Source organism: Mesoplodon mirus (assembly GCF_964341445.2).
Source record: "Mesoplodon mirus genome assembly, chromosome: 3".
NCBI classification, from domain to species: domain Eukaryota; kingdom Metazoa; phylum Chordata; class Mammalia; order Artiodactyla; family Ziphiidae; genus Mesoplodon; species Mesoplodon mirus.
In genome coordinates this window covers 198,726,924-198,744,205 of record NC_138978.1, presented here as the reverse complement: position 1 = coordinate 198,744,205, position 17,282 = coordinate 198,726,924, and positions in this window count along the sequence as shown.

The following is a 17,282-nucleotide window of genomic DNA, read 5'->3' as shown; positions in this document are numbered from 1 at the left end:
TGCTGCCAAACACAATGTCACAATGGGGCATTCCCGAGGAATTTGGGGACACAGAGGAGGACCTAACCCAGTCTGGGCAGTGGATGAGGCAGTCAGGGAAGGCTCCCTGGAGGAGGTGACCAAATACCGTTTCACCCTCTGCTCAATAATAACAGCAGGGAGGACAGGAATAAAGACGCAGACGTAGAGCAGATGTAGAGAATGGACTTGAGGACATGGGGAAGGGGAAGGGGAAGCTGGGATGAAGTGAGAGAGTGGCATGGACATATATACACTACCAAACGTAAAATAGATAGCTAGCGGGAAGCCCGTGCTCTGCAACAAGAGAAGCCACCGCAATGAGAAGCCCGTGCACCACAAAGAAGAGTAGCCCCCACTCGCCACAACTAGAGAGAGCCCGCGTGAAGCAACGAAGACACAATGCAGCCAAACATAAATAAATAAATAAATTAAATAATAATAATAATAACAGCAGAAGAGGCTTAAGTGGAGCTGCTGTGTGCTGTGTGCCTTACGTGCCCGACATCAGTTAATCCTCTCACTAGTCCCATGAGGTAGGAACCCTTAGCATCTCCACTTTACAGCGAAGGAAACTAAGGCTCAGAGAGGTTCAGCCACTCACTCGAGGTTATACAGCTCATAAACGGAAGCATCAGAATGGGATGTGAGGCTTCCAACGTCTGTCCCCTTGTACCCCAGGCTGCCTCTTGAAGGGCAGGGTACCCTGAGGTGTGGGCAAGCGTGCTGCCGGGATGGCTCACAGCTGTTCACAAGAGGGACCGAGGTGGTACACAGACAAACACTTGGTACACAGACAAACATTTCTAAACGTTTCTAAACATTAACCCCTAGGAAAATGGTACATAGCACAGCAAACCCTTGATGACACAGAGATGTAAGGTTTCCTTTTGAATTAAATTTAAGTAAAAGGGGAGTCTTTTTGTAAGGTCTCAATACACGTCTAATTAAATTCTTCCAAGTGTCACATAAAAATATTATGTTTGGGGCTTCCCTGGTGGCGCAGCGGTTGAGAGTCCGCCTGCCGATGCAGGGGACACGGGTTCGTGCCCCAGTCCGGGAAGATCCCACATGCCGCGGAGCGGCTGGGCCTGTGAGCCATGGCCGCTGAGCCTGCGCTCCACAACGGGAGAGGCCACAACAGTGAGAGGCCCGCGTACCGAAAAAAAAAAAAAAAAAAAAAAAAAAAAAAAAAAAATATTATGTTTGGGCTTCCCTGGTGGCGCAGTGGTTGAGAATCTGCCTGCCGATGCAGGGGACACGGGTTCGAGCCCTGGTCTGGGAAGATCCCGCATGCCACGGAGCAACTGGGCCCGTGAGCCACAACTACTGAGCCTGCGCGTCTGGAGCCTGTGCTCCGCAACAAGAGAGGCCGCGACAGTGAGAGGCCCGCGCACCGCGATGAAGAGTGGCCCCCGCTTGCCTCAACTGGAGAAAGCCCACGCACAGCAACGAAGACCCAACACAGCCAAAAATAAATAAATAAATAAATAAATTTTAAAAATATTATGTCTATCAGCTGGGTTTTTCTTTTCAATTCTGGTTAAAATATATCAATACATAAAATGAAATCAACCATGTTGAAGAGTACGGTTCAGTGGCATCAAGTCCATTCACATTGTTGTACAACCACCGCCACCAACTTCTCCAGAACATTTTCATCTTCCCAGACTGAAACCCTGTCCCCATCAAACACTCACTCCTTTCCCCCTCCCCTCCCCGGGTCCCCACCCTTCTACTTTCTGTCTCTATGAGCTTGACTCCTCTAGGGACCTCACATGAGTGGAATCCTTCCGTATTTGTCATTTTGTGTCTGGCGTATTACACTTATCTCAAGGGGAGCCTATTTACAGGGGAAAACATTAGAAGAAATCACAGTTGAGGAGGTTTGCTGATGTGGCAATGGCTCGGGGGTGACTAAAGGTAGGAAATCGTCAGATGGAGACAGCCGAGGACTAGCTCACCCCGCCTGCTAAGGACAAGCCCGGAGCTGGACCTGCTTTGCCGGGAAACGCAGGAAACGTGCTGGAACAGGAGGAAGAGGATGCAGGGGAGCAGGAGGAGGGCGCCACACAGGGAATCAACCAGAAGGTGCCTGGCTGCCCAGGGAGACCTTGTGCTCCCAGCGTGTGGGGTGGGGCTGGTCGTCCACTCTGTGAGCAGCTGCCTGAGGGCTCATCTACATGCTACCCCCCACCAAGGCCCCAATTTCTCCCACCTGTCTCAAGGGGTGGCACCCAAGCCTGGGCTCCAAAGGGCTTGGACTCAGACACGGCTAAGAAGCAAGCAGAAACCAGTGGTTGATGCTCCATATCGCAAGGATCTGAGTCAGTGAAGGAGATAAGCCCAGGGCAGGATTCGAGCAGACAGAAGACTGAGGCTGGGACATGCCTGGGGGCTGAGCTTCTGGGGTTGGAACATTGCAGGCATCTCCAGAAGGAGAGGGAGCATCCTCCCCGGCGGTGGGAGGTGCAGGCAGAGTCCAGAACCATGGCCAGAGTAGGCCAGCTCCTGACACCACGACCCAACGGGCCAGAAATGTCGACATGTGAGATTTCATATATATTCTATGTAAAGATATATAGCATAAGTATATATATAATATATATAATGACAGTATATATGTCATGTATATATAATGCATGTGTATACACATATAGTTTATTAAATTTATATATATATTTTTTGGAGGGGTTAAAAATAAATTTATTTATTTTATTTATTTTTGGCTGCGTTGGGTCTTCGTTGCTGCGCATGGGCTTTCTCTAGTTGCGGCAAGAGGGGGCTACTCTTCGTTGTGGTGCGCGGGCTTCTCATTGCGGTGGCTTCTCTTGTTGTGGAGCACGGGCTCTAGGCGCACGGGCTTCAGTAGTTGTGGCTCGCGGGCTCTCTAGAGCGCAGGCTCAGTAGTTGTGGCGCACGGGCTTAGTTGCTCCGTGGCATGTGGGATCTTCCCAGACCAGGGTTCAAACCTGTGTCCCCTGCATTGGCAAGCGGATTCTTAACCACTGTGCCGCCAGGGAAGCCCTGTATATATGTTTTTTAAGTCCAGAACCTTGTGATATTTCTAGAGAAAAATATTAGCTTTCTAACACATAATTTGCATTTGCATTGCTAGAGGACCCTTTACCAATTTCTACGGTCAGTACATCTATTTCTGAAGACAGAATATTTACACAAGAGCCACAAGTGTCTTAAAAAGTGGTTCCGTTTTAAAATTCACAACAATCACAAGGAATCTTCTTTTGAAAAAGGACACAATTCTAATGTGAATGAACTCATCATGGAAAAAAAAAGAGCTCCAGCCGAATTCTTTTCTCTGCAACATTGCCCGGGGTGGGGGGAACATCATCTCTTAATGAGAAGAATTCTATTTCTTCCCCCAGCTGAGAACTTTCTGCTTCAAGTTGCTAATACCGTTTCAATATTTTACTTCAATTCCTGGGTCTGCTCTGGGGTGCGAAGTCTTTTCTGTGTCATGTAAAACCTAAAGGGGACAGAGAGGGCTGCGATCTTAAGTGGTAAAAAGTATTTTTAAAATATTTATCCTCCATCTTGTTTCAGATGCAAACATACTTTTTGAACAAGGTTAGATGAATAAACGTCCATGTAAGTTCGTGTGAACGTGCTTTGCCGTCAGGAAGTTGCCTCAGCAGCTGTACAGTCATATACACACAGATTTGTACAAGACTCATGAGCGGAGCTGCAGAGAATGAAGCAGGGGCCACCCCAAACCCCGGCCCTGGCCCGGGGGCCCCCCTGTCCCCCACCGTATGGACGTGCCTCCCAGCCGTGCGCTCTGGCCACGGGCCCTGGCTTGGGCTGGTGAATGATCTCGCTGCTCTCCGGGCAAGGTCATCAGCTCCCTGGGAGGGCGAGGCCCTGCGGGGAAACCAGCCGGGCCTGCACCGCAGGGCTGACGTCACCCACCCTGCAGGGTCTGCTGCCTGCCAGGCCAGTGGGCTCAAGCGAAGGGCACATTCCTGGCTGAAGTCCCCTCCCTCGCCGGCTGGTGGAAAGCCCTGGCCAGCCCTGGGGCCCCGGTACAGCAGGAAGGGCGGAGGCCTGGTCGGAGGGGCACTGGCGGGGACGGGCTGCGTGGCCGGAGAACTGACCGCTGATGGAGAGAACACAGGAAATGCTGTGCAGAAAGCCTTAAACTGGGAGTCTGCCAACCTCAGTCCTGGCTCTGCCGTACACACCCCTGGCCCTGTGCGGTGGCCCCAGCCCCCTTCCCCAAATGAGGACAGACCATCAGTTCCTTGGTCCCTTCTCTCTGGCTCTAAGCCCCTACCATGCGCCAGCTGCTCTCCGTGGAGGACCCTATTTAATCTGCCGAACAAGCCCAGACGGTGGGCAGGGGTGTGAGCCACATCTGAGAGACAAGGAAAGGGGGGCAGGGAGCCAGGAGTACCCAGCCCGGGCCCCCCACCCCGGAGGGCTGGCTCCAGCACAGGACCAAGATGCCATCCTGCCTGGTGCCCACATCCCTCCCTACGTCCCCCCCACCCGCCCAACCCCCAGCATCCCATACCTTCCCTCCCTCTGCCTTTTTGTACCCGTTCCTTGCAAACCCCAGGCCCTGTTGGTTCTCAGGGAGGAAGGCCTGTGATGAGCTGATTCACACACGCATCTCATCCAGCCCAAGAGTACAAAGAAGAAAATCCGTCAGGAGCAGAGAGGCCAACCTTTTACCCACTGGTTAGAGCTAAAGGTCTTCAGCCATGCCAGAGGTCACCAGTCAGGGGGGTCAAAGGTGATAACTAATGGCCATTAATTTCTTTAAGAAGTGTGAGGTGAGACATTCATTTGTTTGATAAATTGTGGATTGCAGGTGTGCCGTGCGACGGGCATTGGGCGCAAAATTGGCAAAGTGCTGCTCCCTCACGGAGCTTACGCGTTCGTTCGTGGGGAGGTAGACAGTTACCAACAAGATACCAAACGGCTCACACGGCATGTCTGATGGGGTCAGGACAAAGGGGAGAAATCAAACTGGAAGAGAGGATGAGGAGTGCTGGCAGGGCTGGGTGCAGAATGGGCTGCGACTTTCACTAAGGAGATGGGAGGCCATCCCAGAGGACGTGACATTTAAACAGAGTCGGAGGAGGTGCGGGGTGACTGCTTGGGCACAGCGAGGGCTCCGGGGGGAAAGAAGTGTCTGTTCACCGCCCGAGGCAGCGAGGAGGTGTCGGGGGGCAGAGCGGAGCAGTCAGGGGCGTGACCCCAGAGGTGGGGGGCCCCAGCTTTCCCCCCGAGGAGAAGGACCTGCAGAGGGTTTGGGGGATGCCGGGATAAGAGAGCAGGTCCAGAGGGCGGAGGTGGCTGAAGTTGTTGGATTCGGGGTGTACTTTGGTCCTAAGGCCCACGGGCCTTGCTTCCGGATAGAACAGAGAGTGAGAGAAAGGGGGGCAGTCAAGGCTGCCTCTTTGGCTTGATCAACTTTGCAGAAGGAAGACGTTTGCATTTATTCCACGGGGCTGGATGCTGGCGGCCGTCAACGCTTCAATGGCATTTACTGCTGAGCCGAGTGACATCCCGATGAGAGGTGTGAGGACAGAGAGCGGCCACTCCCCAGCTCTGGGCGCTCAGCCCTGTGACCAGGGGAAGCAGTCAGGAGGGGAGGCCCCGAGGGGTGGCCCGCAGGCCAGCAAGCAGCATCTCAAGGAGGAGGGCTGTCACGTCTCCCCCCAGATCAGAGACGGAGCGAGGCCTGAGACCAGCCACCACTCAGCGTGCGAGCCGGAGTGGCCGCTGGCACTGAAGCAGCGGTGTCGCCGGAGGGGGCCAGCGCCTGGTGGGTCTAGGAGACCACAGGTACCCTAGGGGAGGGGGGAAATGGGCGGTCCTGGAAGGGGACGGGGGTGGGGCGCGGCGAGAGACCGCCTGGGGGTTCTTTTAAGATGGAAGAAATTAAAAGAGGAAATCTATGCCCGTGGGACTAAGCAAGTAAAAGGGGAAATTTCAAGGGCGGGAGAGAGAACTGCAGGACGTCTGTCCTTGAACAGGCACGTGGTGGGGGAGGGGAGTCATGCACAGGCGGTGGGGGTGGGGGGCGGTGCTCATCTGGGCCTGGAGGGGTGAAGGCGGCGGGCACGGGGTGGATGTCGGTGAGTGAAGGATGCCATAGTCTGAGGTTCCGAGAGGTCTCTTCTGATTCTTCCATTTTCTCAGGGAAACGGAGCAGGGTCCTTGGCTGAGCGCAGAGGGGAGGGGATGGGACGAGGGGAGGGGTGAACCGATCCTCTCAGAGCCCAGGTGGCTCAGTCTCAGTTCACTGGCATTTTAGGCTGGTAGGTCTCTGCTGCGGGGACACTCCTGTATTTTATAGGTGCCTCTGCCCCCAGTGAAACCACTGCTCACCCCATTTTCAAACCAGAAGCATTTTGCTGATGAAATGTTACCTAAGCTCCCTTCACTTTTTTTTTTTTTTCCGGTATGCGGGCCTCTCACTGTTGTGGCCTCTCCCGTTGCGGAGCACAGGCTCCGGACGCACAGGCTCAGCGGCCATGGCTCACGGGCCCAGCCGCTCCGCGACATGTGGGATCTTCCCGGACCGGGGCACGAACCCGTGTCCCCTGCATCGGCAGTGGACTCTCAACCACTGCGCCGCCAGGGAAGCGCTCCCTCCGCTTTTGAAGTGTGCACTCCTCCCGCCTCGGGGACACCCTCCTCTCCTGGTCCGGCTTTCTTCCTACCTCATGGATCCCACTGTCTCCTCCTCCAACTGTCCTTGGACCCCCTCCCCTCTATTTTCTACACATTTTCCCTGAGTGATATCCAGACCTTAGCTTTAACTATCATGTGTGTGTGCCTGATGACCCTCAAACCTGTATTTTGGGCCCATATCTCCCTCCTGAGCATCCCAAGCCCTCAAATCCAACAAGGCGAGCAGTCAGGTCGGCAGCCCTTTCTCCTGAAGAACGGTACCCACCTCCCTACACCTTCAGTCAGGACCTTTGGGTGGTCCAGACTCTGGCCCCAGGTCCCAGCGCTGAGTTCCGCGAGGTGGACTCCCGTGGCTGCCTGGCCCTGTGCCCGCCCGCCCCAATCTCCACTGCCATCACTTTGCCCGGGTCCTCACCCCTCTCGCTGGGAACCGTAGCAGCCTTCTGGTTGCTGTCCCTGTCTTCAGTTTTACCCCATCCATCTCCCGCTGCTCCGCCATCAGCAGGATGTTTCCAGAAAGCAATTATGACCCTGTCCCCCTGTTTCAAGCACCTTAACCATTACCCTCAGGATCTACACACCTCACAGCCTCATTTCTTGCCACTCCTGCCTGGAAGGCTGGGCTCCAATCCTACCCAATTTCTCACCTGTCTCTGTATAAACGGGACCAATTCTTGCATCTTCACCTTTGCACATGATGTTCTTTCCACCTGGATGCCTCCATCTCTGTGCCCAGCTAGTTCCCACTCACCTTCCCTGAGCCCACCCACTCCTGCTTCCAGGAGCTGTGCTCGGCTCTGTGGTTTCAATGTCACTTTGTAAGTACTTTCATCACACGAGTCGTCCAGTGTGGCTAAACATCTGCTCACTCATGAGCTCACGAGGGGAGAGTCCTCGTCTTGGCTTCCTTTGTATCATCAATGCCTGGCACAGAGATTCTTAAATGAATCACCATTTTCAATAAGGCATAGTATTCTAGATTATAAATAGATGAGTCATACTTAAGTTAACCTATCCCAAATATTGGATGTATTGCTTGTTTCACATTTTTTGGAATTACTAATGTTTATTTTTCAAAATGGAGAAAACATTTGTCCTCTTTTTTATTTTAAGAACAGTACAGACTCTTTGTAAAAGAAAATTCAGGCAATATAGAAAGGCGTAAAAATCATGCATAAGCCCTCCATCCACAGATGGCCTTTGTCATCAAGCTGATGTATATCTTTGCAAACTGTTTTCTATGCATTCAGTTACCTCTACATTTAAAAACTAAAATTGAGACATATTGTACATGCTGCTTTATAAGCAGCTTAACAGTATCTCATGAACATTCCATGTCATTAGATATTCATGTATCATTTTTTAATGACTGCATAGTGTCTTCCTGTATGCATATGGCAATTCATTTAATAAATCCCCTCTCTTTGGATGTTCTGGTTGTTATCAAGATGCCATGAGTCTCCTTGTGGATATGTTTTTGTACTCTTATCTAATTATTTGCTTAAAATATAATCCTTGACATAGAGAATAGACTTGTGGTTGCCAAGGGAGAGGGACGGAGTGGGAGGTTGGGGTCAGCAGATGCAAACTATTATATAGAGGATGGATAAGCAACAAGGTCCTACTGTGTAGCACAGAGAACTATATTCAATATCCTGTGATAAACCATAATGGAAAAGAATATTTAAAAAGGATTGTATATATATGTATAACTGAATCACTTTGCTGTACAGCAGACATTAACACAACATTGTACATCAACTCTACTTCAATAAAGAAAATTAAAGCTGAAAAAAATATATAGTCCTTGAAGTTGAATTGTCGGGTTGGATGCTTGCACATTTTTAATGCTTTGGCCCAGTTGTTCTCCAGGATGGTTGTTATACTTCTTCTTTTTTTTTTTTTTTTTTTGCGGTACACGGGCCTCTCACTGTTGTGGCCTCTCCCGTTGCGGAGCACAGGCTCCGGACGCGCAGGCTCAGCGGCCATGGCTCACTGGCCCAGTCGCTCCATGGCATGTGGGATCTTCCCGGACCGGGGCACGAACCCGTGTCCCCTGCATCGGCAGGCGGACTCTCAACCACTGCGCCACCAGGGAAGCCCTGTTATACTTCTAAGAGCAACATAAGGCACACCAATCCCCCCCACCAAGACCCATATTGGGTATTACCATGTGTTTCCTCTTTGTCAACCCTGGACGGGGGGGAATGTTTATGTTTCTATTCTCTTTGGAGAATATCGAACATCTTTGAGGCCAGCAACTCTCAGATAATCACATGGTAGATGTTTAATAAGTATTTTATGAACGATGGATGGGTGAGTGAAGACAAGTGCACGAAGGGTACATAGCATCTGGGATACTGGACTTCGGTCAAAGTTGCTGGATTTAAATCCTGGTTCTGGGAACTCCCTGGTTGTCCAGTGGTTAGGACTTGGTGCTTTCACTGCCTAGGGCCCAGTTTCCATCCCTGGTCGGGGAACTAAGATCCCACAAGCCAAGGGGACAAAAAACAAAACAAAAAAAAGCATACAACACCCGCCCCCAAAATCCTGGTTCCATGGTTTGTGCAATCACAGACAAGTCACTAAACTTGATTAAACCTCAGTTTACTCAGTTGTGAATTGGAGATCGTAATTCCTACTTCATATGATTACTGTGAAGTTAATGAGATATTGTCCTTTAAAACAATGCAAAAAGCATTTTGAAAGTAATACTTATATGTGGTAAAATGTTCAAACAGTACAGCAAGTTATACTGTAAAAAGTCTCCTTCTCACCCACCTTGACTCCCTCTCCTATTCCAGAAATAACAGGGGTTTATTTTGTGTCCTCCCAGAGACACACAGGATAACTAATTAGATACATTGTTATGTAGCTGCTTTTTCCACTTAATCTGTTTTGGAGACTGGTCCACACACATTTACATGTAGCTACCTCATTAGTTTGAATTCACTGTAGTTTATTTAACCACTTTTTCGTGAGTAGACATTTAGACATCATGCTTAAGGGCATAAGATCTGGAATCAAACTGCTCGAGTCCAAGTACAATTTCAAACTTACCAGCTGTGAAACCTTGAGTAATTGGCCTTAGTTCTCTGTGCCTTGGTTTGCTCATCAATAAAATGGGGGTGATATAGACCCACCTCAAAAGGCATTGTGAAGATTTAGAGTTTGCATATGTAAAATACCATCAACATCCAGCATATAGTAACCGCTCAATAAAGTGACTTACTTTTTTGTTTCCAGTTTTTTATTATTTTCCAAAAAGTCCACAAAAGTCCTTGTACCACCCCGCCAAAAACCAATATGCACATTATACAATAGAGGGTGACCTTGATATGGATACAGAATGAATGGAGGGTGTGTTTCCACTCAGGACTAAGAAAGCTCAGGCCCTAATAACAAAAAAAAGTGAGATAAACTACAGTATCAGAAAGATGAGTTTGGACTTCCCTGGTGGCGCAATGGTTAAGAATGTGCCTGCCAATGAAGGGGACATGGGTTCGAGCCCTGGTCTGAGAAGATCTCACATGCCGCGGAGCAACTAAGCCTGTGCGCCACAACTACTGAGCCTGCGCACCTAGAGCCCGTGCTCCGGAACAAGAGAAGCCACTACAGTGAGAAGCCCGTGCACCACAACGAAGAGTAGCCCCAGCTCGCCGTAACTAGAGAAAGCCCGCGCGCAGCAACAAAGACCCAACACGGCCCTAAATAATTAATTAATTAATTAAAAAAAAAAAAAGAAAAGAAAGCAAGCTGAGGTCACAGAGCAACTAGGTAACTTAGAGCCCAGGGACAGATGGGCCCCTCCAAGGACAGATGGGATGAGAATGGCTCACCTGAGGCAGAGTGGGGGGCTGAGGCAGAGTGGGGGGGAGACAGCCCAGGGGATGAGAGTTTTGCTATAACGTATTTAACAAATTGCTAAGGGCGGAGGGAGGCTCTCCTCCACAGGCCTCCTCAGGGATCAGGAGAAAGATAGGGCGGGTGGGAGAGTTTAGAGAGCCACCCCCCGGGGGGGGGGGGGGAAAGGCAGGAGCCCCACCTAGACCCGCCCCTAGAAGAAGCAGGAAAAGGAGGAGGAGGAGAGAGGGATGGGCACAGAAGGGGACCTAGAACCTTCAGGTGCTGGGGACGAGGGGCAGAAAACAGCTGGGGGTCTGGGGGGTCTGGGCAATTTGCCCCCAGGGACATTTGGCAAAGTCTAGAGACATTTTTGGTCTCCAGAGCTGGGAGGACAGAGTGCACTGAGGGCTTTTGGTGGGTGGAGGCCAGAGATGCTGCCGAACTTCTACAAAGCCCAGAACATCCCCACAGCAAAGAGTCAGACAGCCCCAAATGCCAACAGGTAAGGAAGCCTGCGTGACAGGCCTGCAAGGTCTTCTCCACACAAGTCCTGCCACAGACGGTAGGGTCATTGCAAAGTTCCTACCCTGGAGGCCCAGGCACATGGGGCCTGCCCAAGAGGAGCCTGGACCAGGACAAGGGGACCTCCTGACCCCCAGCACTGTGCCACCGGGACAGCAGGCACCAAGCAACAACCATCTACGCAGAGGACAGCATGGACAGAACACCTTCCATGACACAAGTGCAGAGGGACGTAGGTGCTGAAGGCCCAGGGTGCAGCAGGGACACAGAGAAAGCCCAGCACCAAGGGAGGGGCAGCCAACCATCACCATCACAAAGCTCAGACTGACCTGAACTCCTGCCCAGCTCGACTCAACGTTCCTGAACACACACACACACACACACACACACATACACACACCCGATCTAGCAGAAGAGGCACACCCATTCCCAGCCACATGCTGTTTATCTCATCCTCTACTGTTCTACACAGATGTCCAGCACTTAATAAAAAATTATGAGACACGCAAAAAAAAAAAAAAAAAAGGAAAAAATCTCATTGTCAAAAAACAAAGTTACCAACAGAACCAGATTCATGTATAACTCAGATGTTAAAGGTTCTAGTGGAAAAAGTGGACAACAAGCAGGAACAGAAGTAGAATTTCAGCAGACACGAAAACTGTAGAAGTCACACAGGGATGCTAGAGATAAAAAAGGACACTGAGGGGCTCCCCTGGTGGCGCAGTGGTTGAGAGTCTGCCTGCCGATGCAGGGGACGCGGGTTCGTGCCGCGGTCCGGGAAGATCCCACATGCCACGGAGCGACTGGGCCAGTGAGCCATGGCCGCTGAGCCTGCGCGTCCGGAGCCTGTGCTCCGCAACGGGAGAGGCCACAACAGTGAGAGGCTCACGTACCGCAAAAAAAAAAAAAAAAGGACACTGAGAGGAGAATGGCTTCCATGGGATCATTGTAGAGGAAAGAAAGAAGAAATAAAAACACCGTAATTTGTTGTGAATCTCTGGACAAAGTCCTAACCTCTCAGAGCCAAAGGCGTCTCATCAAATTGAAAGGACTGATTCTTACCTCTGAGTGATTGAAAGGAAGAAAGGCGGGGAGGCAGTCGGTGTAAATAACAGCCTTTGGAAATTTCTTCTCACCCATTGATACCTAAAGTTGGTCTTGTGTATGTGTGTGTGTCTTGTTTCAAAATGGGAAATAGTTTAGTTCTTTTATAGTAATATTCACAGAATCTTTTTTTTTTAAGAAAATATAGTTATTTTCCATGATTCTGCCCAGAGATAACCACTAACATTTTTACAAAAGTGTATCATTCGACACACGGTGAATGCAAATCCACTTTCTTCCCACTTAATGGTACATCATGGACAGCTGCACATGTCGGTAAACAGAGGTGCCCAACCTCACTTTATGGGTTGCCTGGGAGGTGAGTAAATATCTCTACTGCAGCGAGCTTCGCAGCCCCCTTTGGGTGACACTTAGGTCGCTACCATTTGTCTCCGGTTACACCACCGCCACAGAGGGAGCCCTGGTACGTGTATCTTTGTGCACCTACCCAATTATTTTCTTTGGAAAGAAGTGCTCAGATGTGAAATTGCTAGGGAAAAGTCATGCATGCTTTTCAAGGTTTTTAGACGGCTTGTCAGATTGTTCTTCGGAAAGTGTCTCCTAATTCCCACCTAGACCAACAGTTTATGCAGGCTTGAGTTTCTTCACATCCTCACCAGCCTAGACACCAGGGGTGTTCTTTTTACTCTTTGCCAGTTTGATATATGAGAGGTGGTGTCTCTCCTAATCTTAAGCTGCTTGCATGTCAGACGATGCTACGGAAGAGTGTACATGCTCTGTCTGCATCCTCCACACCCCAGCATTTGCACTGACTTTCCTCACGGCTAGAAATCAGCCAGGGCACCAAGCCTGCAATATAAGGACTATAAATCCCAGCATGCCCTGCAAACCCATGGGTAGATAAGGATAGACCAAGGGATGTGGGGGCTTTCCCCTCCTGCTGTGGCCTGGGTCACGGAGGCTGGCAGGTGTGGAGGTGGGCAGGTGAAGCTGAGTCATTCGGGACACTGGGTGTGGTTTCCTGGATCAGCTCCAGAGTTGACACGAAGGTTCCAGTAACGGGTGGCTGAGCTGGACTAATGGCTGCTGGTGCTGCCCCAGCCCAGCCCTGCACGTAGCAGGAGGAGAGGAGGGGGAGGAGGGAGGGGGAGGGGAGGAGGGGGAGGGGAGTAGATGGGGGAGGGGGGTAGGTGAGGGAGGAGGAAGAGAGGGGAGGAGAAGGGAAGAGGAGGAGGGGAGGAGGGGAGGAGGGAGGGGGAGGGGAGGAGGGGGAGGGGAGTAGGTGAGGGAGGAGGAAGAGAGGGGGAGGAGAAGGGAAGAGGAGGAGGGGAGGAGGGAGGGGGAGGGGAGGAGGGGGAGGGGAGGAGGGCGAGGAGGGGAGAAGGGAAGAGGAGGAGGAGGGGAGGAGAGGAGGGAGAGGAGGGAGGGGAAGGGGAGAAGGGAAGAGGAGGAGGAGGGGAGGAGGAGGGGAGGAGGGAGGGGGAGGGGAGGAGGGGGAGGGGAGTAGATGGGGAGGGGAGTAGGTGAGGGAGGAGGGAGGGGGAGGGGAGGAGGGCGAGGAGGGAGGGGGAGGGGAGGAGGAGGGGAGGAGGGAGGGGGAGGGGAGGAGGGCGGGGAGGGGAGGAGGGCGGGGAGGGGAGAAGGGAAGAGGAGGAGGAAGAGAGGGGGAGGAGAAGGGAAGAGGAGGAGGGGAGGAGGGAGGGGGAGGGGAGGAGGGGGAGGGGAGGAGGGCGAGGAGGGAGGGGGAGGGGAGGAGGGCGGGGAGGGGAGAAGGGAAGAGGAGGAGGGGGGAGGGGAGGAGGGGGAGGGGGAGTAGGTGGGGAGGGGAAGGGGAGGAGAAGGGAGGGGGGAGGAGGAGGGGAGACAAGGGGGAGGAAGAAGCCGAGGAGGGGAGGGGGAGTCGGGACAAGAATGAGGAGGCTACTGTGAGTGCCTCAAAAAACGGCACCTCGCTCTCCATCCTCCCACAGGGTCACTGAGAAGCATCCTGAAACCTACTCTGATGGAGCCCCCACCCCAGGCGCTTCTCAAACTGTGCATCTGGCAGTGGGGTTTCAGGCGGAGTCCGGAATCCATGGTGGGGCTGAGGAAAGAGGCGCAGGAAGCCAGGCTCCAGATCCTGATCTCAGGCCCTTATGGGCTGTGTCTTCACCCTGCACAGCTTCGGTTTCCCTGCCTGGGAGACGAGGGCCCATCCTGCCTCACAGGCCTGCTGGGAGGCTGACGAGGGTTTGTTATTTGAGATCTCGTGGGCTCCACAGTCTTGGGTGGCCCTTCATTCCTGGGCCCCCGCACACAGCCCGGTGGCAAGGCAGATGCTCAGTGAGAGGAGGGATGAGTGACCCCTCACCCAGTAGGTGCTGCTTAGGAGGCAGCTGTCGACACTGAGCTCACATTCTCACCGCAAGCTGTGTGCCTTTGAGCAAGTCACTTGCCTCCTCTGAGCCTCAGTTTCCCCATCTATGAAATGGGGCTTGTTCACCTGGGTCTAGTGTCCTGTTCCACAGTCATTGGGATTTGGTTACAATGCAGGGCTCACTGACTCACCTAGGGACACTGTTTTTCCTGAAAAGAGGTCAGTTTCAGGAAGACTCTGTGAAGAGGTGTTGCACAGATGAATCCCTCCACAGGGAGAGGGGCCGGGCCGGGACAAGGCTGCCAGGCAAGGGCGGCTCTTTGGCACCCGGGGTTAATCAGCTATGCCCAGTGCAGAGGGCACCCATATTCCAGGGTGTATGTGTGTCCTTGATATGTTGTGCACCAACTGGGCTAAAAGAGGTCTTGAGGTGAGAAAATGTGATGCTCCCAAGTACATATCAGGGGGCTCTGGTCCCCAGGCCCTCATAGTGGAGGCGGCTGGCAGGAATCCACATCCAGGTATGACCCCCCCATCCCCTGTTTACTGATTGACAGCCTCAATGAGCCATCGTTTTGCAGGTAGAGGGGCTAAGGACGAGCTCCTAGTCCGGGAGCAGTAGGTGGGGGGCAGACACAGATACTTCCACCCAGGCTGAGGACTTCCTGCTTACGGGCCACAGGGCCCTGCATGGCAGTGACGATGGTGGCTGCGGGGACCCACGGTTCTGCCTCCGCAGACTGTGGTCCAGTGGGGAGCTGGCTCAGCACAGCCAGATCTTCTGGTTAAAGAGAAGCCACCATCCCGTTATTGTGTGAAAATTGTTCTGATTTTAAATTTATTTATTTATTTTTGGCTGCGTTGCGTCTTTGTTGCTGCACAGGCTTTCTCTAGTTGCGGCGAGCGGGGGCTACTCTCCTTTGTGGTGCGTGGGCTTCTCATTGCGGTGGCTTCTCTTGTTGTGGAGCACGGGCTGTAGGCGCGGGCTTCAGTAGTTATGGCACATGGGCTTCAGTAGTTGTGGCACGTGGGCTCAGTAGTTGTGGCTCACGGGCTCTAGAGCGCAGGCTCAGTAATTGTGGCACATGGGCTTCAGTAATTGTGGCACGCGGGCTCAGTAGTTGTGGCTCACGGGCTTAGTTGCTCCGTGGCATGTGGGATCTTCCCGGACCAGGGCTCGAACCCATGTCCCCTGCGTTGGCAGGCGGATTCCCAACCACTGCGCCACCAGGGAAGCCCAGTTGTTCTGATTTTAAAGAGTTGGCCACGTATTCCTGGTTTTCTGCAGCTGCAGATGCACCTGCAGCAGGAGGCATAGTGGGCGGCTCAGCGGCTCTGACGGGCAGGGGTGCTGTCCTCAGGAGTCCCTCAGGGCCCCGCGAATGCCCAGCTCTGCTGTCGCCACCTGGGAGTGGTTGATAATTTTTAACAGCTGGGCTGAATTTTCATTTTGCACTGGGCCCGACTTGGGGGCGGGCCGGAGCCCACCTGGCGGGGAGAAGGGGAGCAGAACCGCTTCAGAGAGGGGGGAGGGGGCAGCTGATAGCTCAGGGGCTGGGGGTTTCGTCCACTGCAGGGGGCGCGCTGAGGCCGTGTGTGTGTGTGTGTGTGTGTGTGTGTGTGTGTGTGTGTGTGTGTGTGGCTGTGTGGCTGTGTGCGAGTGTGAGGCTGGGGGGCCTGAGTGCGTGTGTGCCCAGGGGGAGGGGGCGGCCGGGCAGGGAGAGGCAGGGAGAGGCACAGGGCAGCCAAGCAAATATTTATCGAGCGCCTTCTCTGTGCCAGGCGCTGCGGAGGCACTGAGATGAGTAAGCCCGGCCTTGCCTGGAGGCCCCACAGCTCCTGAGGGTGAAAGGGTGTAAACAGAGCGAAAGGAATGGAAGACAGGGAAAGCTCGGCTCCCCCGCGTGCGGGAGGGGAGCTGAAGGGGCGGAGCCGCCCCTCCCCCGCAGGCACGCCCCGAGGGGCTCCCGCACCTGCCCAGCAGCCCCCCGACCCCACAGGGGCAGTAAGAGGTGGGGACTCACGCCCCTGAGTCCAGCCGGAGGGGACCGGGGGACGGGCACGGCTGCCGGGCCCTGCAGTGTCCTGGGGCGGGGGGCGGGGCGGCAGTGTTGGGCGGAGACACTGAGGACCACGCCCCCTAGGAGGGAGCGAGGCCCCGCCCCCTGTCGCCCCCAAGCGCCGGCAGGAGTCCAGGCTCCGCCGACCTTGGACCAGCCTCCTGCCCCAGCCGGGACACGGGGACGCCCAGTCCCCTCCGAGGGCTGTGGTGCGGAAGGAATGAGATAAAGGATGAGGAAAGCACCTCATAAACTGCAAACGGCAGGACAAAGGTCAGCGCGCCGTGCGGGCGCTGCTGCTTCGGGCCCTTTGGCACGGGATGAAGGGCTGGGCCGCGGGCAGCTCTCCTCCCCAGCAGACCCCCCGGGCCGCGTCTCACCGCCGGTGCCTCCTTCGGGGCTGAAGAAGCTGATGGAGGCGGAGGGTCCCGGGCGAGCTTGGGGTCCCGGAGGTGTGCTCTGGTCCCGGGGCTCCTGCCCACTCTCAGAAGGGACTCAGGCAACGTGGGTGACCCTCTGGGGGCGCGAGGACCCCAGATAAGGCGGGCGGAGAGGTGAGCACAGCGCCAGCACTTGGTCATTTTCAAGAAATGAGGCGACTCTTAGGCCGGGACCCGCAATAAAGCAGCCGCGGGGAAGTGGGGACTGCTGGAGACTAAACCCCAGCGCTCACCTGGTACCCACTTTCGCAAGGAAACTTCTTCCCCAAGGGCTCCAGAGGACTCCAGCTTCTTTCATGACTCCGTCCC